This window comes from Silene latifolia, chromosome Y, assembly GCF_048544455.1.
Source record: "Silene latifolia isolate original U9 population chromosome Y, ASM4854445v1, whole genome shotgun sequence".
Lineage (NCBI taxonomy): Eukaryota > Viridiplantae > Streptophyta > Magnoliopsida > Caryophyllales > Caryophyllaceae > Silene > Silene latifolia.
The window spans coordinates 479,457,563-479,482,942 of NC_133538.1; the positions used below are offsets into that span (position 1 = coordinate 479,457,563).

The 25,380-nt window shown below is 33.0% G+C and overlaps 1 long non-coding RNA gene across 1 annotated transcript; it reads left to right on the forward strand.

Moving 5' to 3' along the window:
• The first annotated feature begins 9,153 nt into the window (after positions 1 to 9,153).
• Positions 9,154 to 13,961, forward strand: LOC141627282 (uncharacterized). The gene is made up of 3 exons (XR_012536851.1): positions 9,154 to 10,728; positions 13,557 to 13,632; positions 13,840 to 13,961. It is a non-coding gene; the product is annotated as an uncharacterized LOC141627282 (long non-coding RNA).
• Positions 13,962 to 25,380: the final 11,419 nt, after the last annotated feature.

The following is a 25,380-nucleotide window of genomic DNA, read 5'->3' on the forward strand; positions in this document are numbered from 1 at the left end:
GGTTTTGATTTTACAAAATTCATCATGGTTTCGTTTAGAAAATGGTAATCACATATAAAACAAGCATTATAACGGGATGCTGAGTGCATTTAAAAGGATTTTGGTATAAAGGGTGGGTTGCCATACCGAACAATCAAACCCGGGGTCTGTGGAGAGGTTCGTACCAAACAGAAGTAAGGCCGATTCCTAATCCATTTCCTCGAGTAGTTAAAGCCCTTTATACAAACAGGAGTAAGCACCATGGTATGGTTGACGTCAATCGTTATCCATCCTTAGGCCCAAATAAAAATTTGGACTATCCAGACGGGACGATTGGTCGAATGGGTTGGGTTGGGTCTAGGCAGGCCGAATAAAAAGATCTAGGAAGACCGAGTTATGAAAACCGACAACTGTCTCATATAAACTATTCCCTAACCTTGTTCAAGTTTCACCCTTGGCAACATGTAAGTGTATTAATCCCCAGCGGAGTCGCCAAACTGTGGACGCGGGCCCACGGGTTCGCATGGGAAAACAAGCGTTTGCATTTGTGGAGTCGCCACCAATTTATTGTGGAAAATTTGAAACCGTTCGAATACTTCGCGCCATGTCAAGACACAAAGTAGTGACATGAACACCAAGAACTCGTTACCCTTAGCATTCTATGTTTAGAATGACTCTCGTGGATGCCAATGAACACGGATGTTCACAGAGATCTGGAGTAAGGGGTGAGGGTACGTATTAGGAAACTCTTTTGATCGAACACCTAATCCCGCCCGCCTCGATAGCGGCCTCTACTAATGATTAGGGAATTCATCTATACTCGATATGTTGTCGACTATATGCATGAAATGCAACATCCAATGTTTTAATCCTAACATGTGAGAATTAACTAAGTCCGTGAACATGTAATTTAGCATACAATTGGGTCGCAGTAGGAATTTAAGGTGGATTACATGTGAAAACATACACACAAATGATAATAAAGAATACGAGAAAATACAATAATTGAAATTACAATAATTACATTGGTTTGATTGATTTACGTCGAAAATACACTTAAAACGGATAATTTGAGAAAAGAAAAGGAAAATAAATTAGGTTAGAAAATACGAACAGATTAGTGGTGATAATACGATTAATAGTTAATAATACGTAAACTAATAAACTAGGTCAAGCAACAACGGAAGTTCAGAGGCAGAACTCAACCCGGAACAGGCGCAGCAGAGCTGCGTCCTTTGGAAGAGGCGCAGTGGTCACTGCGTCGGTTCCTGAGGTGAATTCTGGCTGTGAAGCCGGAATTGCATATCATTAATATTCATTGGTAATTTAATGCTCGATTAATAATATTTGACTCGGATAGAAGTGGTTTAACGGATTATTTACATGCAAATTGGTCATAAAAAAAATAAAAACATGAGACAAAACTAATTAGAATAAATTAATTACAATAATAATTATAAGGTTAATTACAAATTAAACTTATCAAAACAAATTAATTAGGTTATTAATGTTAAACTATTGATGATGATGACGATGAACAGACGAAAATATACAAAAGATGAATTTCAGAGACTTGATATTGATGAAGCGAATCTCTAAAACCCGGATTGATTTTAATGACGAAAACCCGCAAATATTAATTACTTGGGATTTAAGTCGGGAATAAAAAGGTGATAAATTACTAATAAGATTATATGCTAAGATTATCATACGAATGAAATAAGAACAAGCAATGACGAAACAAAAAGAAACAAACGAAATAAACAGAAGATGAAGAAAGAAGAAGGAAAGCAGGAACTACGGCAGCCTCAGGAAGAGGCGCAGCAGGTACTACGTCCCTTCGAAGAGGCGCAGCAGTTGTTGCGTCCCTTCGAAGAGTTGCAGCAGTTGTTGCGTTCCTTCTCGACGTCTGTCTCCCGTTAATCCGTAAAAAGGGTTTGAATAAAGGCTTTGTAAATCGGTTTTGAATATATTTTTGACGTAAACCTTACAATAATGATTACAAAGATAAAAACAATAATAAAAGATGGGATTTACACCCTCAGACTTACATGTTTGACGTTAACTAAGTTAACGATTAGAGATGCTCGACTCGAATGTACAACGAAAGTGCCCTCTAAGAGGAAATTAAATAAAGTTGATTAAGTTGATTGAGGGGGAGTTGGTCAAATTGGCCGGTCATGCAAAACGAGGCTGGTACTCAGAAGGATCCGAGCTTACGTGGTCGCAATTTCAAGCACGTAGACGCCAAAAAGCAAGAGCGTGGTCTTAGAATGCAAAGGGAGAAGAGAAGGGCGGACACTCGCGTGAGAAATATGAGGACCGAAGGTCTCTATTTATACTAAACACACGGAGGAATTAGGGTTTCGATAAAACTTTGGAAGTAAATCCCGAAAAGATCTTAAAATACGCAAAAAAGAGCTGGGGACCGCTGCGGCTCTTGGAAGAGGCGCAGCAGGTGCTGCGTCCTTTCCTCAGGAGTTTCCTCCTGCGGAAGAAAGATTTTCCGCGTTTCTATTATGGAATTGCGGTTGATCTTAATTTCCTTAGTATTTAAAATATAATTTCGGGATATAATTTACCAAGAGATTGAAAAGATTGAAAATATGGAATAGAAATATCCGGACATTTCAGAATATTCTGACTCGGCATTTTGAACGGTTATTAGAAAATAAAGACGGTTTTTTACCCGGACTCCAAATGTACTCTAATTACTGTCAAAACGACCGTGACGGTGCGTAAATGACGACCAAGGGGTAGACACAAGTATTTGAGCTATCACTTGACGATAAACTTACGAATTATCATAAATCGTTCCGTGTGCCAAACATGCGGCCCAATCATCACCGGGTGGCTTGCGGGAGGTGCAGAAATGAGGTATCTACAGGTAACATATAAAATATTTAACTAAAAGTAATGTTTAGTTAGTCATAATCAATATTTTATACTTAACGTATGCATATTTAATTGAAGATATTAAAAAAAAATGTAATTTGTTCTCTACCTTTTTATGTGGTTTATAATACTATAGTGTATTACTTAATAATCATTACTTTTGTTTTGATTATTTAAACGCACTCGCGATCACTGTGTACATAGATACTCGTACACATACTCATCACTATTTAAACTTCTCAAAATCTCAGATGTATTCAACTTCTCACAGTATAATTTTTTCATTCCCACAGTATAAAAACTTATCTTTTAATAGTTTTCTTTAAGTTTTATTTTTAATAAATACAATGACTCTTCCAAATATATTTTTCTTAATGGATTTAATGGTCTAAGTTTTACTCCCTCTCATCCACTCTTTTCTTTCCTATTTCCTAAAACAGATTATTCAGGTTTTCTTCCCCTTTCCTTTTTGAGAAAGTTTTTATTAATATTATACTCCTACCTCTCTCCACTCATCAAACCCCACCATATCCTTTATTAATATTTAGTTCTAATTATTCCTACCTCTCTCCAATAACTAAACCCCACCCATATTCTTTATTAATATTTAATCCTAATTATTCATACCTCTCTCCAATTACCAAACCCCGCTCATATCTTTATCAATATTATACTCCACGACCTTAATCCCCGTGCTCACTATAAAGAGGAAGAAAAGAGTGGATGGGAGGGAGTATAACTTTCTCAAAATGTTGTTTTACGTAAAACATTGTGAGACACTCACTTTAATTATCGTACATTTCAAAATATTTTAATAAATATAATAAAAACTATACTCAATTGAAAGCATTTTGCGCAATGAACGTAATTATTTACGTCTTAAATTTTTTATCAAAATATTTTTTTAATAAATTTAGAATAAAATCACCGTAATTATTTAATTTAGTTTTATAATAAAATTTATTAAACTATAATTAATATTTTGCTGAGATTTATACGGCATTTATTATGTTAATATTAAATGATTAGCTATAATTAATGCTTGTCATTAAGGCTGTATAGGACATGTGGCGCATCCACAACATTTCAACCCAGTTATATATATATATATATATATATATATATATATATATATATATATATATATATATATAAAATGCCCGTACGATGTACGGGCCCCTTGTACTTGTACTCCCTCCATTATTTTATATATGACGTTTTCGTTTTTCGAGGTAAGCCTTTGACTTTCAATTATATAAAAATATACTGTAGAAAAAATTATGAAAATTATATTATTAGATTCGTCATAAAATTTGCTTTCAAAAGAATATACATTTCATATTATTAACTTATATATTTTGAGAGATATTGAAGAGAGAAGTGAGTGTCTCGAAATGTGAGAATGACATATATAAAATAATGGAGGGAGTATGTTTTATAAGCAGTTGTTGAACATTATGTTTATTATAATGTATTATCTCGATCTTTTCAGATAAAAGGAGCTAAACTGAATTGAAGTGAACTAAATGGAGCTAAACTAAGCAGCTAACAACCTTGCACCAATTTTAATTTGATCGGACTTCTCACTTTCTGTCTGAGTCTCTTTGCTTGTCAAATATGTATAACCCTTTCTTTAAATTATTATTAGTAGTTTTTAAAAGTTAAGAGTATATATATAATATGGCTTGAAAGTTAGTTTGAAAAGTTTGACTATACTCTTTATATAATATCTCGACCATATAATCTTTTCTAAAACTCATTCGAAGCAATTTGTAAAAGTTGAATTTCTGGGTGGCAATTGAAAAAGTGTTACAATTGTTTGAACTGTAAAATTACTTGAGAGGATCCGGCTAAAATTAGAACTGATTCAGGTCTCCACAAATTGAGTTAAGATTGTAGTGTTTATCTCCACAATTGTTTGTCTTGATCATTTAGAGGGTTATCATTTATTAGATCTTTACATTTTCTTAAACGTAAGTGATGAGCGTTGTTATTATGCTCTATTATGATAGGAAACATCTTGTATATTGTAGTTGTGGTCCTGCGTATTAATGAATTTTATCTATAATAATTAATTCATCATCTAAACAAATAATATAGGAATTAGGAAGTAATCTATTGAGAGACCAATAAAAAAGATAAATAAATAAATTATATGAAGAAAGTATTTTAATCCCACAAAAATTTTAGAGAGACGGTCTTTTAATAGCATTATTGAAAGACCTCTCACATAATAAGGGGAGTGAATTATTTAATTTCTATTTTTCATGTTATGTCTCCCACTACTTAGTGTTCTAATGCTCATCATATCATAGCCATCTCATCAATTAAGTATTCGTGTGCTATATCTCAATGCCATAAGTACTAAGTGTATAAAAAATTAGTATTGTCTATTGAGCATTTGGGCATATTATTTGTTAATGAGACCATAACAACACCGGATAATTAACATTGAATTATTAGGATCTCTAACAATTATCCTAATTTTTAGTATTAGTAGTATCCGTCTACAATAAACCTCAAATGCAATCTTAGATGCTATGAGTTTGACAACGACTAAATAATTTGGGTCGGGCTTCTCACTTCCGTTCTTTTCTTAAATCCTTTCGAGTTACTTAATCCATCTAATTTGTCCTCGCTAATTATATTTTTGTTGTCATCTGAGTTATATGTGTTAAAATAACATACAAATTAAAATCTCGGATATGTAAACTAAGAATTACGTGATGTAACCAACGAAGTTATTCCACAATACAATAATAAGGAAGTGTTAAAATACAGACGGTAACCAAAACAAACTTGAAGTAGAATTCTTTTTTATAAACGTAACCTTTTTGTTCGAACCCTTTCTTAATTCCACCAAAGCAAAAAAGCTGCGTAAACTAAAATACAAAAATGGGCGTGGTACATATCTTAAGCATCAAATTGATCACGATTAGTGCAAAACACTTACTTTATCTCGAATATAACTAAACTTTTGTTTTTTTATAACGAAACCGATATTATGTTTTTTATGCTTGGAAATTCTATTTCGTTTTATATATAGCTTCAAGGCCAGAGTTATATACCTCTAATCTGACATCTTGAACTCGTTTCATTAGATCATTACTGTAATATTGTGATAGATATTACTCTTATTAGTAACATCTAATAAAATATATTTTGATCGATTTAAAATCAGTGACAATATGATGTTCAATGCAAGGAAAAAATAAAGAATTAAGACCAACAAAATAATACTCCTTATAAAATACTTCTTCCATTCAACTCCACTCTACCAATTTCATTTTTGCACACTATTTACAAGAGTATATTCAATTTCAATTTTCTCTCGATACGTAAGTGAAAATATATTCATGTGAGATCTTGTTTGATTCGTCTTTAGGAGTACATGAAAAATATCTAAATTTTATAATTTTTGCAAATACGTAGTTAACGATATTTAGCGCTTAAAACACGCGTTGACAAACGTGAAAAATGAAAGTGGTAGAGTGGAGTTGAATGGAGGAAGTAGAATTGATACCGCTTAAGCTTGTCGATACCCAACACCTGAAAAAAAAAAAAAAAAAACATAGATAAGTCATGACAAAATTTGGAATACCAAAAACAAAACACCTTAGATTAATAAAACATGATGAATCTAGTATCGTATATGGATCAAATACACAAAACAATATTGCTAACTCGAAAACTAAATGACACATAAACGAAAGAATAATTGAAAAGGGAAAACGCCCTGAGATATATAGGTTAAGGTTATCAATAAGTTTTGCTATGGACGGATATATTCATCTATAGCAAGAGACGGGTCAAATACCCTTAAAGTGGTGACATTTTAGGGGCCCACTATGAAAGTTGTTATTTGTCTTATGCATGTTATTAAGTTTTGCTATAGATGGATATATCCGTCTATAGCAAAAGACGGGTCAAATACCCTTAAAGTGGTGACATTTTAGGGGCCCACTACGCAAGTTGTTATTTGTCTTATGCGTAATGTGGTATGTTACTTGGTCCGTTTTTAGTTATAGACGGATAGTTGCCGTCTATAATGAGATTTTGTGTAATGCAGTAAGTTTTGCTATAGACGGATATATCCGTCTACAGCAGAGACGGGTCAAATACCCTTAAAGTGGTGACATTTTAGAGGCCCACTACGCAAGCTGTTATTTGTCTTATACGTAATGTGGTATGTTACTTGGTCCGTCTTTAGTTATAGACGGATAGTTGCCGTCTATAATGAGATTTTGTGTAATGCAGTAAGTTTTGCTATAGACGGTTATATCCGCCTACAGCAAGAGACGGGTCAAATACCCTTAAAGTGGTGACATTTTAGGGGCCCACTACGCAAGTTGTTATTTGGCTTATGCGTAATGTGGTATGTTTTTTTTTTTTGGTGAAAATGTGAAAATATATATAAATATCAAAGAAATATGCAATAGTTACAAAACAAGCAAGGGTTCAAACCCCCACTACGACAAAAGTAAGCCTATTTAACTCGACTGAATGCTAAGCCAATCAATGCTCACATTGGCTCCTCCAAGCTTAGCTTTAATCCTCCTAGTAACATCTTCCTCAATTTTCCTGGCTACCGATTCGGACGCAATGACAACTATTGATTCTTGCATTATTTCTTTGATACCACACATGATAATGGTAGGCGTGAAGACAATGACTCTAGCTTTCCGAAGGACTGAATTCTGATATACAGTAGCTAGATTTATCGTATCAGGGACATTTCCTCCAAACCACTGAGACAGCTGATCTTTAACTCTGCAGCTATACACACAGTCATAAAAAACATGTTTCACAGTTTCAGTATGGGTCTCACACATCACACATAAATCATCAATGCAGCAGGCAATTTTGAATAGCTTTTCCTTGACATTCATCCCATTATGCATCATCAACCAGGTAACTATGGAATGCTTAGGGACATTCCAATTATTCCAAACAACAGGTGACCAGACTGCTGCAGCCTGTTCAGAGCACAGCCAATCATAGCCACTCCTTATTGTATAACCCTTAGGATGATGTTCCCAGCTTCCATTCACAAACCCATCCTTAAACTTCTCTTTCACTTTGCAGATGCTCTTCCAAACCCAAGTACTGTCAGCAGGAGGGGTGTATTCCTGCCAGTTCTGATCTTTAATGTAAATAGCATTGACCCATTTGATCCACAATCTATCAGCCTTAGAATGGATCCAGTTTACAAGCTTACCAACAGTGGCAATGTTCCAAATGTCTGCTTTTTTGATCCCTAGTCCACCCTTCTTTTTTGAAGCAGTAACCTCATTATACCGTTTATAATGAGATTTTGTGTAATGTGGTATGTTACTTGGTCCATCTTTAGTTATAGACGGATAGTTACCGTTTATAATGAGATTTTGTGTAATGGAGTAAATTTTGCTATAGACGGATAATTGCCGTCTATAATGAGTTGTTATAGGCTATTAACTTAGAATTTGACAACAATAACAATGTTATTACTATAATACTTCTTATTCGTTATTGATAATGCTATTGCCAATTAATGTCTTTTGTTGCACCTCTAGAAGTTGTCTCCAATTCTACCTAAAATATAAGATTATTATATATAATTTTGGTATATCATAACTCATATGAACCTAATTTTATCTTTAGCATTATCAACCTATTTATTTCTTTATCATTAAGTGATTTTTTAAAACCCATACAATTTTTTAAAACTTGGACTTTCTGTAATCGCTAAAACTTGGACTTTCTGTAATCGCTCGAAAAAAGCTTCCTTTAATAATATAGATAGATATAAGATACTCCCTCTGTCCTAGTCATTTGTTGTCCTTTTCCATTTTGGGGCGTCTCAGTCAATTGTTGTCCTTTCTATTTTAGGATTGCATTTGATGAACAATTTGGTCATTCATACTCAATTTGGTCGACATGTCATTTAGTAATTTGTCACCTCTTCTTTCCTTTGTCTTTGTGCCAAAACCAAAAGATAACAAATGACTGGAACGGAGGGAGTATAAGATTTTGTAGTTTCCCATACTTTGCATAAATAACTATATCAATAGTTGAACTATACGCAAGAACATGTGAAATCACACTTATGAAAATACGTGAAAAACTCTTCTTGAAGGCTCAACCTTATCTTAATTTCTTTTCGTTTACGTGCATGAATTCGGTAACTAAGCAACGATTGTTTACATCAGATCATGATTGTTTTCTTCTTCTTTTGTATAGATTAATACTTGGAATTTTTTATACAATTTGTATCTTGGAACCTCAAGTCTCCTTATTTTTTGTTTCACTCATTTATGTTTTTTTTAAAGCTAACTATGAGAAGAAGCAATAGTTTCAAATATATAAAAACATATAACATAAATATAAATATACTCCACTTACTATTCGAAAATAAGTAGACTTATGTATGTAGTCAACTACTACTCAACCAATGTTTATGAGACGTGATACGATCTCAATCCTGGGGAATTGTCAAACTCATCATGCACTTGCCCGAAGTAGCCAGAGCACACTTACTCTTAAACGCGCGGTTTGGTCCCTTGATTCGATATGTTCGAACTGTACCCTACCTAATCTCAGAGTTCTATCAATGAAAGGGTTCATTTAAGCCAGCCTTGGCCGAGTAATAGTAAGAGTAGTCGTCTGATATGACGACTGAGATAGATTTCATCAGATCAGAGTGGAAGAAGAAGAAGAAGAGGCAGCAGGTTTGGGTCCTAATTCTCTTCTTTTGCAGGGTGGATCGCTTTCATCTTCTGGTTCGGGTTAAAGGTTTTACCTGTCCAACTTACTTCTCTTATTAGGTTAGGTAACTCACATGATGGGGTGAGTGATCCATCGAATTTCTTTTTTTTTTCCTATTATGTCTCCCACTAAATTAGTGGAAGACGGTCTCTCATGAGACCTATTATACATAATAAAAGGGTTATTTATGTTTTAATATTTGCCCCTAGACATTGTACGCCTATGCGGTATATTTAAAGATTAATCTCGCGACAAACTTACACCCCCTAAGCTTCTTTTACCATAATTATTAATTTATATTTTTGGTATTTTAATTTATATTTGTAAATGATAACATTAGAGAGTTAATTATTGATAATAATCCTATTTATTCAAATTCTAACGTTTACGCTTGTGATAAAACGTCCTTTGACCCTGCTTTTTAGAGCTAATAACACAACAGTGAACACGGCATAATATGAATTTTATAATAAAAATATACGGAGTAATTTTCTTTACATCGCACATGCATTAAATCTAGTATATTTATCTAAATTATTAAAGGAAGCTTTTTTCGAGCGATTATAGAGAGTCCAACGTTTGTAAACTACCAACAATTTTTTTATTAACTATTCAATTTGTATACCGAAATAAAAAAAATAAAAGATATTAAAAAAGATATGATGTACGGTTTAAAAGGAAAATCAAAGACATGGAGACTTCTCTTCCAAGTTGGATTCTAACCTTATATCTTTGATGCTATTTAATGGTTAACAGACCAAACCTAAACTTCACCCCATATTTATAGATAGATAGGTTTTTCATGCATATTCAGTTGCTCATCATCTTACCTGCTTTATTTATTGTTCTACGGAGTACATAAAATCAATTAATATCACGCTGAAACATTTTTTTTTAGTTTTCATTTCATGAATTTGCATTATTATTTAGTTTTTTGTCTATTTAACAAGTTTTTGTTCATTTGTGCTATTTGTTTTATTTTATATTCCTAATTTTTTTAACTGATCTATGTTTTTTTTTATGTGTAGGGTATCAATAATTCCAGCATGCTTAAACGATCGATACAGGTTGATGTGGCCATGTGGGTTTTAAAAGAGTGAAATATTATAGGTAATTACAGTAAATTTAAAAAGAAAAGTTTTATTCTTTTATACTGCTTCGCTTTTTTTTCCTTCTCTTTTACTTGGACAATGATCAAAGATTTTGTAAGTACATATTCTCACAAACTCTATCACTCTGTGATATTGAATATTGAGGTATCTTAGTTAGAACATGCACTACACTGTTACAAAAGATATTGTGATTACATGAATCCCAGTGCAATGGAGAATTGGCAATCATAATTTGGCATGCCAATTATCTATTGAAGTCGTCTTTTGGTTATTTGAACATCTAAATAAGCCTTTTCTTCGCATATAACATTAGGAATGTACAGATTAGTTACGCTTGATTATAGTGTTATTCATGTGCAATTATTGTGAGTATGAAGTCTGTGGATCTGGTTCAAGAGGAGTTAACAGGAATATATATTTACACATTTCTATTTGATTGTGTAATACGTATGTTATCCAAAACATGCAAGCGAGGTTTTGATGTATAACTTTAAGAAATAAGGGTGAGGCACACCTGAGTCATAGGAGAATTTTCCTAAGAGACCTTTCTTTTATGTATGTATGAGTTTTGGGCGGTGAAAGAGACTCCCACAAATATAATATACCAAAGGAATTAGACTGAAACCTACAAACTCCGTCCCAATTATTTGTTTACCTTTTATTTTGCCACAAAGACCATGGCAATGGACCAATTATTGAATGACAAATAGAACAAATTGAGTGTGGAAGATCAAGTTACACATCAAATGTATTCCTAAAATAAAAAGTTAAACAATTAATTGAGATTCCCGAAAATTAAATAGTTAATAATTAACCGAGATGGAGGGTGTAGAAATAAGAGGCCCTAACTATAAAATTCCAATTGTATTAGAACGACCAATGGATCAAACAAATGTATAGCCAAAGAGATAATTGTTAATGTCAATAGAAGAAGTTGGTTTGATCGAGTGAAACGGTAATAATTATATGGTTTTGTTGCATTAAGATTGTTAGGTTCATTAATTAGTGGAAAGTTAACAACAATTTGTTTCCTAATAAAAGTCCAATAATACGTAACTAATTATTATTATTATTATTGTTATTATTATTATTATTATTATTATTATTATTATTATTATTATTATTGTTATTATTATTCTAGGATCCGTTTCAAAATATACCTTTTGCATTTTAATACTTTGGTCGTTTGGTTGTCACTTTGAAAACATAGGCATTGAAAAATCCCATGATTTTGAAAACACATGGGTTGTTTGTTTGTCTTAATTTTTGGAAAATGTAGGAATTAACACTTACCAGGAACTTCCAATGCCTACATGATGTGGGAAGTTGCTTACCTACTCCCCCCTTGGTCATTGGAAGTTTCTGTGGAATTTAATTTCTACATGAGCAACCAAACATTTTTCCGAAATTCACCCGAATTGGATGAGGGAACTTAATTCCCATGAATTGCAGAAATTCACCCGAATTGGATGAGGGAACTTAATTCTCATGAATTGCATTTTCCTAGAAAAATTAAGTTCCTTGATTAACCAAACAACCCCAAATTTGTTGTTTCTGAAATATCTTTCAATACCTTGTACATTTCATTTCAACTACACAATTATTCCACTTAATCTACATATATTAATAAATTTTGAAGGTATTAGCAAATCTAATAAACCTAGAAAATACAACCTTATCTAACTAATAGGGTGTACATCTGTACTACCTCACACTTAATGAGTTTCTGAGTCTGCACCATCTAATGTAGTACATTAAACGTATAATCCACTTAATGTAACTAGGTTGGATTAATCACGATTTTGATTAAATTTTGGTGTCACATGCAAACTATGTTTTCGAAATAAAGTATGTCAACAATTAAAGTCAACGTTAAAAATAAAGATCAAAGGAGTTAGGAGTGTGTTCTACATAAACAAAGTAAAGTGATGCATTTAACACTAAGGGTCGCCTTAGCTATTCATAGAACTTATTTTTAATTTTATTATATTTTATTTTATTTTTTACAGGAAAAGGCACTACATCGAATTATAGAAAAAAAGTTGTCATGTAAAAGAAACCTAATAAATTTACGTTAATGATAAGTACAGCCCTAAGGGCTGTATTTAAGAACTAAATTACTTCCCAAAATGGAATTAAATTAAGAATTTATGACACAATTACGCGTAAATTGATGTCATTAATGCTTCATTTAAGGTTTTCACTCCTTTTTTGGCACCTTAAGGGTTGTATTTATCATTTTCCATAAATTTATAGTGCCTAAAAATTAGTTTAATTGCTCATGTATCTCGATAAAATATATGAGAATGCATAGGTTACTCAACTCTAGAGTCTAGACTGCAATGTTTATCCGTTGTTTACATAACATAGTATTACAAATGGCCTGTGCATCGCACGGGCATTAAATCTAGTATATCTATCTATATTATTAAAGGAAGCTTTTTTCGAGCGATTACAGAGACCCCAAGTTTTCGAAACTACCTAAATTATTATTTTATTTAGAGATAATAATAATATTTTTATTTAGAGATAATATTTTATCACATCATGATCATAAGCAACCGTACAGAAATTGTAAAGCTAATAGAATTCTATTACGGGGTATCTTTTATGCATTCTAAATTGATTAGAAATTAAAACTAAAATAAATTAGTATATAAATCCAAGGTTGAATATCTGCCATTAGTCGGTCATCCCCACTCCCATGGATTAATCACGAATTGACATAAACTTATTAATTTCTATTGTGCAGATTAATTTTGTTACATGCATCTAATGTAGTTCTAAATTAAGAAATCTAATTGTATATTTTTTATGATTTTTCAGGAAATATGAAAAAAGGATTTGGATAGTTGCAACAACAAAAAATTAATATTTTTTTAATCATATCAATGTTTTTTTGGTAAGTTGACAAATACACGTATACATGTTTACAGTTCAATCAACGCAATAGCCAATCAACTTCAAAGTTCAATGTAACCCTAATCTTACATACTTACGTACAATTGCATAGCATATTATTATTTTATTTCATTAATTTTAATGTAGTACTCCGTATGATATGATTGTGTTATTAACCCTTTTAGTTTGAAAAAATCACCGTTTTCAGGATTTCGAGATAAATTAGCAAAAGTGCAATGTAACATTCAGGCTATATGGGAAGTTGATTTGCGATGCAGAAGGCCGGTATCAAGATTGAGTTTTTTCATTCTTTACGTCTGTAGATAGAGAGTTAGAGATTGCTCCGTATTTTGTCTTTTTTTTTTTTTTTTTTGTTGACTATGTTTTCTTTATCATTGATTACATTGAATATGCGTCCTTAAAATCTAATTATTTTACAAGAGGTGGCATTTATGTTCAAGTAAGTCATTTATGATAAATAAAAACTATGTCAATTATCTAAGTAAACAGTAGGAGCCAAGCAGTAAGAGGATTATACATCTGATGTACTACCTCCAATTTTATAGTTTCTGAGCATTATAATAAAGTTTTTGAGTTTTGTTTTAAAGTTTCTGAGTTTCAATATGAAGTTTCTGAGCTTATTCACTTAAACATTAAGCTCTAAAAAATTACAATAAAACTCAAAAACATTACATATAAGTTTAGTTAAATTTGAGTTTTGACGGAAAAAATATTAAAATCTAACTTATAAACTTTATTATGCTCAAAAATAAACAAAGTTTGAGGAAATAAGCTAAAAAAAATACATATATGCTCAAAAAACAAAAAAGTTGGATGTAGTACATCCGATGTATGTTCCTTTTTCTCGGAGCCAAGGTATGCTTTAATTATTATAGTTCTATTGTTGTCTTACTTTGTAAATTTATAAAGTCCTTCCGTAACATTGAGTGAGAACTGATTTTAATTATGTTTGATTACATTTCAATTGTAGTAGGGATAAGGCAAAAGAAGAGTCTTATCTCGCTATAGCCTATACATTAATCGATAGTCTAATAATAGTATAAAAGAATATAGATGGAAGACGTACTTTTAACAAGTGATATTAAATTAAAACTAAGTTAAAAAACATACGATAATTTTAAATTATACATGACAGAGCATTATATATAGGCCCGTGCATCGCACGGGCATTAAATTTAGTATATATATAAAAGAGACTTTTATCGAAACACGTGGTAGTTTCCAAGTTTTTAAAGCTACGTATAATATAATCATATTAAAATATGTGAGATTCTATTCAAAATTGAGATAAATATGTTACGTAGTTAAGTACTCCGTTGGTTGTCGAGATTCAATTTACCCACTAAAAGTTGATTTGATGGACAATTGTAGTAGGACATAAATTCCCGATTAATGCAAAAGCTACAGTTCTAACAAGTAGGCCTATAAATTAGGCAATTATTAAGCAATAGAAATACATGTTTTTTCAGTTTTAGCTGCTTTATTATAAGATGCACAAATTCTTGTTTGTGACGGCACCATATCCGTCACTCTTGAGTGACGGATACCATTTTACCTCACAAAGTACCCACTTTTTCTCTCTCTGCAACACTATTCATGTGGTCCCCTTTCTCCACTAACCCATTTTGTTACCATTTTATCTCACAAAATATCCGCCACAAATAGTAACCCGTCATAAGGAAGACCAATTGTATAAGTTGATGTTTCCTTTTATTGACGTTTTGATGATTATCATCATCTTTTTTTTAGAATACGATGTTCAGTACTCAATAATCAGATTAGTCTCTTATACTAATACTAATACTAAATCTATGTAGTTTCGATTGCTTTTACTTATAAAGTTTAATTTTTAATTTTTTAGGAAGCAGGGACTGTTAAAAGATGATAGTCATCGACAAGAATGATGGTGAGTCTTGATAAGCATTAAAATAAGGTGATTAAAGTATTTTCATTATTGACAATGGTATACTCTTTAGATTTTTCTGGATGATCATTTACTAATGAATTTTTTTTTTGTAGATGAGAGAAAGGTTGGTACGGTACACGGGGCAATATCGTACTTTAATTTAGTTTGGTGTTTAAAAGAAACATTATAGTGTTATATATTTTTTTTATTCAGAAAGGGTAAAACCCGGCGACCTACAGCGAGTAGAGTCCCAAATAAAAGTTCACAAGAAAACCGAAAAAATCATGACAATTAAAACATTGAATCCTTTCCAAAAAACAAAATCAGAAGCCTTGCATATTGGGTTTAAGCACCAACCCTCGGAGCCCTTCTTTCCATAATCCTTTGTTACTTCCACGATCGCAACGCTTTCCAGTTGTTCAACCATTCCTCCAACGTATAAGGTATATTTTCCTTCCATGATTTGCACCACACACCAATCCTTAAAAGCAATTTATCCATTATGGAGGGCCAGCAAGGCATCTTGTTCTCAAAGATAGCTTCATTTCTCACCTCCCATATAATCGTCACTATAGCAATGAAAAATGCTTCCCAGAGTCGTTTCTTAAATCCAACAAAATGAGAGTTATTCCAAAAAAGAAAAGCATCATCAACCTCCAAGAGACAAATCCAAGTCACCCCCTCCCCCACATCACAAGTATCAGTCCATAGTTGGCACGAGAATTTACAATGCAAGAATAGGTGACAGACGGTCTCCAAGCACTTACCACAAAAATTACATTTTTTTTCATCCCAATTCATTACTTTCCACTTCTGTATCCTATCTCTTGAGTTTGCCCTTTTCCACATTATTGCCCATATAAGTATTTCATACCTTGGTGCTGCGAGTCCTTTCCAAAGTTGGTTGAACCAAATCCTTTGATCCAGTGAGCTATACTTCAATATGTAGTAGGCATCGACGAAAGACTTAGCTGTGTAGTAACCTGACTTCTCAAAGCACCAGAATTGTCTATCGTCTTTATCTCCTACAGGTTTGAAGCCGACAATAATAAAAATTAGTTGGTCAACCAGTAGCAAATCCCATTGAAACAGTTGTCTTCTCCATTGCAGTTACCAAACCCATTCGTCACCTTGCCAAGTACCCATGTCAGCCACCTTGTTGCTTTTTTGAACTGAAACACTAAAGAGTCTGGGAAATCTGTAATACTACAATTTTCTATGTCTATGGGTACTCTCTATCGAGTGGAGCTTACTCTGTCGTGAAGTATGAATTTACGCAAAACAGTAGCTGACCTGATGGGTACTCGATCGAGTACATGTGGCACTCGATCGAGTAAGTCACTTACTCGATCGAGTAAGTGTATTTTTGCGGGTTATTTGCCGGATTTTGATAGCAACACCAGAAGGTTATAAAAAAATATTTCGTCATTTCTTTTTCACTATTACCTCATTATAAGTTTCATAAAAGAGAAAACAAGGTTATGTAGCTCTCCTCTCTCACATTGATATCAAATCCTAAGGGCTAGAGTCGTCGGATCGTTGAGTTCTTTACGCCGTTGAGACCGTCGCATTGTGGGTAAGATCCTAGTATAGTTTTTATATCGTTTCATTAATTTTAGTTGAAATCCTAATTGGGTAATTTGGGGGTTTTGGGGAGTATTGTTGATGTTAGATTGTGATTGTATGATTGTGTGTTTATAGGAGGTGATTTCGTTGAAGAACGATTATGCTTAGCTGATTGTGACGATCTTGATGATTGCTTTCCAGGTAGGGTTTTCCTACTCAGTATTGATTATATAATGTTGTTGATGGTTGATAATTGTTGTTGGTTTGTATCGTATTGGAATTAATAATTGGTGATTGTATTGTATATTGTGATTGGTTGTGATTGTTTGTCTATAGTTCTCGAGGTGCGTCCTCGGCTGAGTGAAGTCACTTGCGGGAGTGGCTTCACGCTCGTGATTCGCCCTTTGTGGAACCCGCCACAGAGGGGATGTGCACATTAATGAACATGGGTTTATCGCTCGGATGAGATGAGCGGGGCTTAGGTGGGAACGGCTGCGGTCCCCCACTGGCGGTGTGGAATACTTGTTGCGATGAGTATTCTGCCAAGGCTACACACTTTAGTGTGTAGTCAGGTGTGTGGAGATGTGATGGATTTTGGGTTAATTGAATTGGTTGTGGTATTGTTTTATTGCAACTGTTTGTTTTGTGTAATCAGTACTGACCCCGTTTAAATGTTTTTAAAAATTGTGGTGATCCATTCGGGGGTGGTGAGTGTAACATTCCGTCTTGATGGTTGATCTTGTCCGGTGGATTGTCTTGGTAATTGAGTTGCTAGTAAGTGCTATAGAAGTCAGACAGAGTTGGCAACATTATATTGTGGTTATTCGGTAATATTATGCAGTCAGTATTAGGAGGCTATGTTGTAGTTGAGATGTTACCGTGAGCCGTGTTGTGGAAGTAAGCGTGGTTGGTGGACTTAGTGTTAGGTGTCCAGGTTTTATAGGTTGGGTTGGAACTTCGGGGACGAAGTTCTTTTTTAAGGGAGGAAGACTGTAATACTACGGATTTTATAGGCTGGTACTCGACCGAGTATGGCCTACTCGGTCGAGTAGTGTGTGTCGTGTAGTCTGTTTGGCTACTGCTGAGGAACACTCGGCCGAGTATAATGAATACTCGACCGAGTAGAGGATACTCGGCCGAGTATACTCTATAGTCGACCGAGTATCCGGTCTGGCGAGTAATATTTCAGTAGTTTGATTCGGAAGTAATTAGAGCGTTATATATTTTGTTAAACAGTTTCTAAACACAAATTACAAAACCCAAATAATCGTGCGACGCTCTAATCAATCCGGGATTAGGTCATAAACACACTTTTTTACTTACGCTTCTCTCATCTCTGAATCTCTCTAATCTCTCTCCACTGTAACTTAGCTCTTCCTTTAATCTCTTGCTAGTGGATTTGTACATCTTATAATTCGTTGTGTATTAACTGTTGTAGCTATGACTGTTGATTTCTGTTGCATTAAATTGGTTCAAGTAGACAGGTTATAGCTAGCTCTGAGCTTTCTTTCTCCGTTCCATTAGTTTGCATTTAGTTTGCTTGGGGAGAAGCAAAGGTTTGGTTTGGGGAGATTTGATGCGTGCATTTTATATAGGTATTTTATACTTTATTTGCACGTATTTCTATGCATTTTGTGTAGTATTTAGCTACAAATGTCCCCCGAATTGGCTACTTTGGTTTGTCTTGTACTATTTGCAGGTATGAACCGGAAAGGAGCGTAATCAAGCCTAAAACATGTCCCTATGCATGCATTTAGGAGATGAGTTGAGTCGGAGCCTTAAGACTACTATTTTGAGATACGCAAAGAAGTAAGATAGCTAGGCGAGTAAAGAAAGAACTTAAAATTGCTAGTGCCTACTTTGAAGAGCCATATCTCGAGTTCTACAACTGATTTTCAGGTGATTCAAGTTGGAGATGAAAGTTTGTCCTCTTAAATTTCCAACTCCACCGGAATCCCCCTGTTTGCCCAAGTAACGAAGAAATGGAAGCCGTTTGAAGTTCAGTGCACGAAGTAGGAATTGTGCGCTGGAAAGTGCTCGATCGAGTACAATTGTGTTCGATCGACTCCTTTTTCTACTCGATCGAGTAGTGCCTATTTAATAAGTGCTCGATCGAGTACCTAAAGTACTCGATCAAGAGGTTTTAGCTTGGTTTTGCTCGATCGAGTGATATAAAGTTGCTCGATCGAGTATTTAGCTATTATACTCGGGATTTTTATCCCGTATTTGGTTTATTTTATGTTAACAATTACTTCCCTATATAAGGAAAGCCGGGATTAGGTCATAAACACACTTTTTTACTTACGCTTCTCTCATCTCTGAATCTCTCTAATCTCTCTCCACTGTAACTTTGCTCTTCCTTTAATCTATTGCTAGTGGATTTGTTCTTTACGCGGGATTAGTTTGGGATGGAGTTGCCACGAGTCTGATAGTAGTCTTCCGCTGTGTTGTCTTTATACTTTTGTTACTTCAGTTGTAGTTTGGTTGTAGAACAGTTGTACTTTACTCTACAGTTGGTATTGTTATGTAATCACTTAAACTTATTTATTAAAGTATGTTTTTTAATTGTCTATTTGATAAACATTGCCTCGGGTAACCGAGATGGTAGTATTCTCATTCCTTAAGTGGTCCTGGTAAGGCACTTGGAGTATGGGGGTGTTACAAAATCCTTCTTTGAGTGTTACATTTCCAATCCAGAGATCCTCCCAAAATTTGATTATATTCCCTCGCCCGACTTGTAATTTGATACCTTGTTTTGTGACTTGTTCAATGTGCAGATTCCAGTCACTAGTAGAGCATATAGATTTCCATAATCCATACTTAGCAACTTTACCATCACTTCTAAACACTCCATCTAGTTTGAGCTCATGTATTGAACAAATAATTCTTTTCCAAAGTGACTCGTGTTCCATTGAAAAACGCCACCACCACTTAAAGAGCATGCTTGCATTTTTATCCGCAAATCCGTCACACCTAAACCTCCCATTGTCTTTGACCTTTGAATAATACTCCAGTTGATCAGATGGACAACCTTCCTCTCATTACTGCTTCCCGAATAAAACTGTCTCTGTAAATTGACAATTTTCTTCAAGACTCCTTTAGGTATCTGGAAAATGGATAAATAAAAGACGGGAAGAGAGTTCAAAACAGATTTAATTAGAACAAATTTATTTGAGATTTTATAGATTTCATTGATATTTGAGAGTTTTTCGTATAGATTTCAATGATATTTGAGAGCTTTCCGTAACAGTCTAATTTTCTACTACAAGTGTTGAATTACTTAACTGTTGGCACGTAATACAAAGTCGGGTCAAACATATACAAATTTGTCGAATACAATTTGAGATATTCATGATGGGATACTCATATGGGCTAAACGATACAATAAGGAATTATAACACCTTTATGCATTGGAACTTTTAGCACGAATAAAACGACTTTAGAGAATACGTTTCACATAAACAAATGAAATTGGTTAGACGGGTAGATTTAGATCGAGTCAATATAAGTATGATTAAAATACAATTGAGTCTACTTTGATTAGAAGTAATATATTTAGAAAAGTACATTGGTAGACCGGTTACAATTCGATGTAAATGGTATCAAAAATAATAAAATGAGTACCATATAATAAAATCGGGGCATACTAAATAAAAATAATCATAATTTACGTAAGGTTCTCTAACTCAATCTAAGAAAGATTAGAAATATAATGCTTATCAGTGTATGTGTTGAATATCTTAATAATATTTTGAATCTCAGTGTCACAGTCATAGTAGAGCAAGCAAATCTTAATAATAATACAGGGTATAAAATTATAAATGACGAGGAGAGTTTCTCTCCATTTCCTAAAAAGAAATGGAGAGACTATTTTCTTTCGGTGGTCCAGATCGTATTCTGGCATCATCGAACGGCTCAAAATTTATGGGTAAAAATAAAGGGATAATAAAATTTGGTGGGAAAAATATTATTAAATGAGTTTAAGAGAGAAAATGGAGAGGAAATGGAGAGGATCCATTTTGATAAATAACCATGCTTCTATTACCTTCTATTTTATGTGCTCTCCTCACGGTAGCTTATGTAGTAATTACTCCCTCCCATCCAAACCAAAGGTTACATTTGACTTTATTACGCATGCCGAGGTGCGTTTTGCAACGTGAATATCTTTAGTTACACATTATTAAAAATTATAAAAACTTGATATTCTTATAGAATTCATGACGATGAATCAAACAAGATCTCGCATGACTATGTTTTCTCTTATACATTACTAATAATACTAAAAATTATCTACAATCATGAATAGTGCCAAAAAGTCAAATGTAACATTTGGTTTGGATGGGAGGGAGTATTAGAATAATCTTAAATCATTAATTTTCACACAATGCTAATTTATTCTTTTTTTTTTTTTTTATAGATGATATTTATATTTTACAGTAGCAAGAGTTAAACATCACCCAACCAAAATTAATTCGGACAAGGGGGAAAAACCCAAATGAGGTATAATCTCATGTAGTTATATAGTACAGGCTTATTCATTCACAGATGTTTTGTATAAGAAACTTAACAAAACGACTCTAGAGTATACGTTTCACTTAAATAAACAAAAATAGACTGGTCACAGCGGTTAGGTTTAGATCGAGTCAATATCAATGTGATTAAAATATACTCCGTAATTGAGTTCACTTTAATCTGAAATAACATATTTGAAAAAGTACATATTAAGTTATAGGAACCCGTGCATCTCCATTTTTATTGTCACCTCTCTATTTTCATTATCGTCTTAAGTTGGATTTCATATATTTTTTGCATATATATCTTATTACAAGTCTTGGACGAAAATATTTATAAGATGACATTATTTAATATCGTGCATCGCACGGACATAAAATCTAGTATATTATACTTCATAGTTATTATTTAAAATGCATAACATGAGAATGACAGTTTCTTTTAATCAAATGTTATTATTATACCATGTACTTTCACATAACATATATTTAGAATATGGGTTCTGATTTTCGCAGTACACATTTTACTCATCGTAGTACTCTATTAACGGTTATACCTCTCCCATTTCCCTCCTAATTTATCTCTCCAATTTCTTTCTAATCTATTTTCTCTAATTTCACATACCATTCTTTTCTAATATACGTACTACGTTCACAATAATTTTACGATTGTGATAACTATATTGTACTACTTTATTAATATACTACATTGACGATCATTTTACGTAGATTAATATGTACTACGTTGATAAATTTACATAAGATCTACGCTAAAATCAACCATTAACAATATACAAATAATCACCAGTTTAATTACAAGAGCACAAAAAATCCCCAGTTTAACTACAAGAGCACACTGTGTACTAATCCCTCCATACCAGACTAATTGTAACACTTACCTAATACGGCCATACCACACCAATGGTAACATTCCTTATTTGGCCCACAACATTACCTAATTATCCTTATACCCATTTAATATTTACACAAAATGCGATTACATACCCCATCTACCAACCCACAATTAAACTCACAATTACATACCCCACCTATTTTTTCTCTCTTTACCCTTACTTTTACCCTCTTTTCTTAAAAACCCCATTTTTTTTTATCATGTTACCATTGATCTGGTATAGAGGGAGTACAACATTAATGGTTCTTAGTTAAACTTATGATTTTTCTGCCAGAGATGCTAAAATCAACAATTAACAATGCTAAAAACCCTATCTCCATATGAAGAAGTACGTCGTACTTGATTAATGAAGTATATGTCTAAAAATTCATCCTGCAACCATACTTATATTACAATATGTTTCCTAAGCAAACAAACAAAACTGATAATGGTTTTGTTTGTATGGATGGAGGTGCTCAGGAAAACATTGATGATAATGATGATAACAAATTTGATGATGGTTTTGGTATGGAATGTGATTTGATTGAAAATTTAAAGTTTTGATTTTGGGAAAAGTAAAGAGATACATAAACCCTAATTACAAAAAGATACAAAACAATAAGAAAAAGTCAATTTGATTTTTTTTTTGAAAAAACCCCGGAAAGGGATTACTCACTGTAATACTCCGTCATTTTTAATTATTATTTTATTTAACGTCATTTTAAAATTTGTCAAAAGTTATTTATCGTCTTAAAACTTTATAATACTATAGATTTTTAAAAGAGAAGCGTAAATATTTGACTCGAGTTATGACTAGCAATAATAATAATAATCCTTCATATTTTATATGTAGATTATATTATTATTATTATTATTATTATTATTATTATTATTATTATTAATAATTTATTAATTTCTTATTTAAACACTACTACAAATCTAGGCAACTACAACACCCCTTTAACAACGCTTATTCACGAAAATCACCATAAGACGTTGTAGAATGGATGACGCGAATTTTACTAAACTTAATTACAACGGTTATGTGTTGATAACCGTTGTTATAGGTTTTAACAACGGGTCAAGCTTTCACAACCGTTGTTAATATAATAACTAATAACAACAGTTTACTCTGTAATACATTATAACCGTTGTTAATAATTTGGCGAAAATTAGTGAAAAGTAATTATAAAAGCTATATTAGAACCCGTTGTTAATACTTTTTAACAACGGTTTTCTAAGGACACGTTGTTAATATATTCTCTAATGACAACGGATTTTTGTGTAAAAACCGTTCTCAATACTTTCCATAATATAAACCACACAAACACAACAAATCAGCTACAACCACAAACACAAACCTAACACAAACACAAACTTTCTCATTGTCTCTTTCTCTCTTTCTCATCGTCGCTTTATCATCTCCGTCACTGTTGTTGTCGCCGTCTCTTATTTTCTCTAATTATCAGGTATCGCTTTAATTTATATGCATAATTTTAGGTTTTGTCATCATCTCAGTCATTATTTTCTTTCTCTAATTATTTCATTTGCATGTGTTTTTATCGATCATTATTGTTCTTTTTCTAAGTATTATTCGCTTAATTAGTGAATGGTTACTGTTGTTTTTCTGCGTTTATTAGCTTGTAAAACAAATTAAATAAAATAAAACAAAAGAAGAAGATGATGGAGAGGAATGCATAATAAACTTAATTAATTAATATATAAATAAATAAATAAATAAACGTATTACATTGCTAAAAATGCAATTCTTAGATATGCATAGAGAGTCTTATTCTCTTCTATGATATCCATCCTCTCCTCCTTTGCTATTTGGAGTCCGGTTTCGTTCCGTAGTTGCTATATCGTCATATAGCTGCAACATCTTCTGCTCTGTCAAGCCATTTTTTTTGGCGTCCTTGAGTGCGGTCCGAGCGTCCTCAAGGTAGCTCTTGTACCTGCCCTCGATGTCCAGCAACCGGCGGATGAAACTCTTGTTGTACTCGGTCATAATGCATGTATTACGGATGGTATAATTCATTGTTGAAAGAAGTGTTGAAGGAAGTTTGAAGTTTGTTTTAAAGATTTAGGGTTTGGAGCAGTTTAAGACGTGAGATAGTGAGATAATGGAATGGTTATTGAGATAATGCATGAATTTATACTTAGTAATGTGTCCTTTGAGTTGTTTTTTAATTAATATATGTTTAGGAAGTTGTGCCAAATCTTATAACCCTTCTCATTCCATATATTATTGTGTCCTTTCATATGCAGGGATTTGGCAGTAATAATGCATATTATGCATCAAAATTGCAGTAATAATGCATGCATCTATAGTAATATATAATTTTTTTTTTCTTTTTTAAAATCAACAACAACGGTTTTTTAAAAAAAAAACCCATTGTCTTTAGTTATAACAACAGTTTTTTCTAGTGTAACCGTTGTTATAAATTTCCCACCAAAATTAAGTCACACTTTTCCACAACGGTTTTTTCTACTTTAAACCGTTGTTAATAGTTTTCACAACGGGTTTCTTAGAAAAACTAACCGTTGTTAACACCTTTAAGAACGAACGCTTTAACAACGTCCACTTTTTTTATATAAAAACGGTTTTTAACCGTTGTTATAGCCTGTATCTGTAATAGTGAAAGATATTACGTATGGTTTCACGCATGATTTCACACGAAAGATTTCACACTGGGATTTCGTAAACCTTCCCTTATTTCAACTCCGTTTCCATATTTAACTCAAATCTTCTACCTTATTTCTCAAGGCAATTAATATTATTACGCTTTCCGTAATCTTCTTTAACCCTAGCTATAAATACTACATACTCGGGATTGTCCTTCTTTTCGTAAA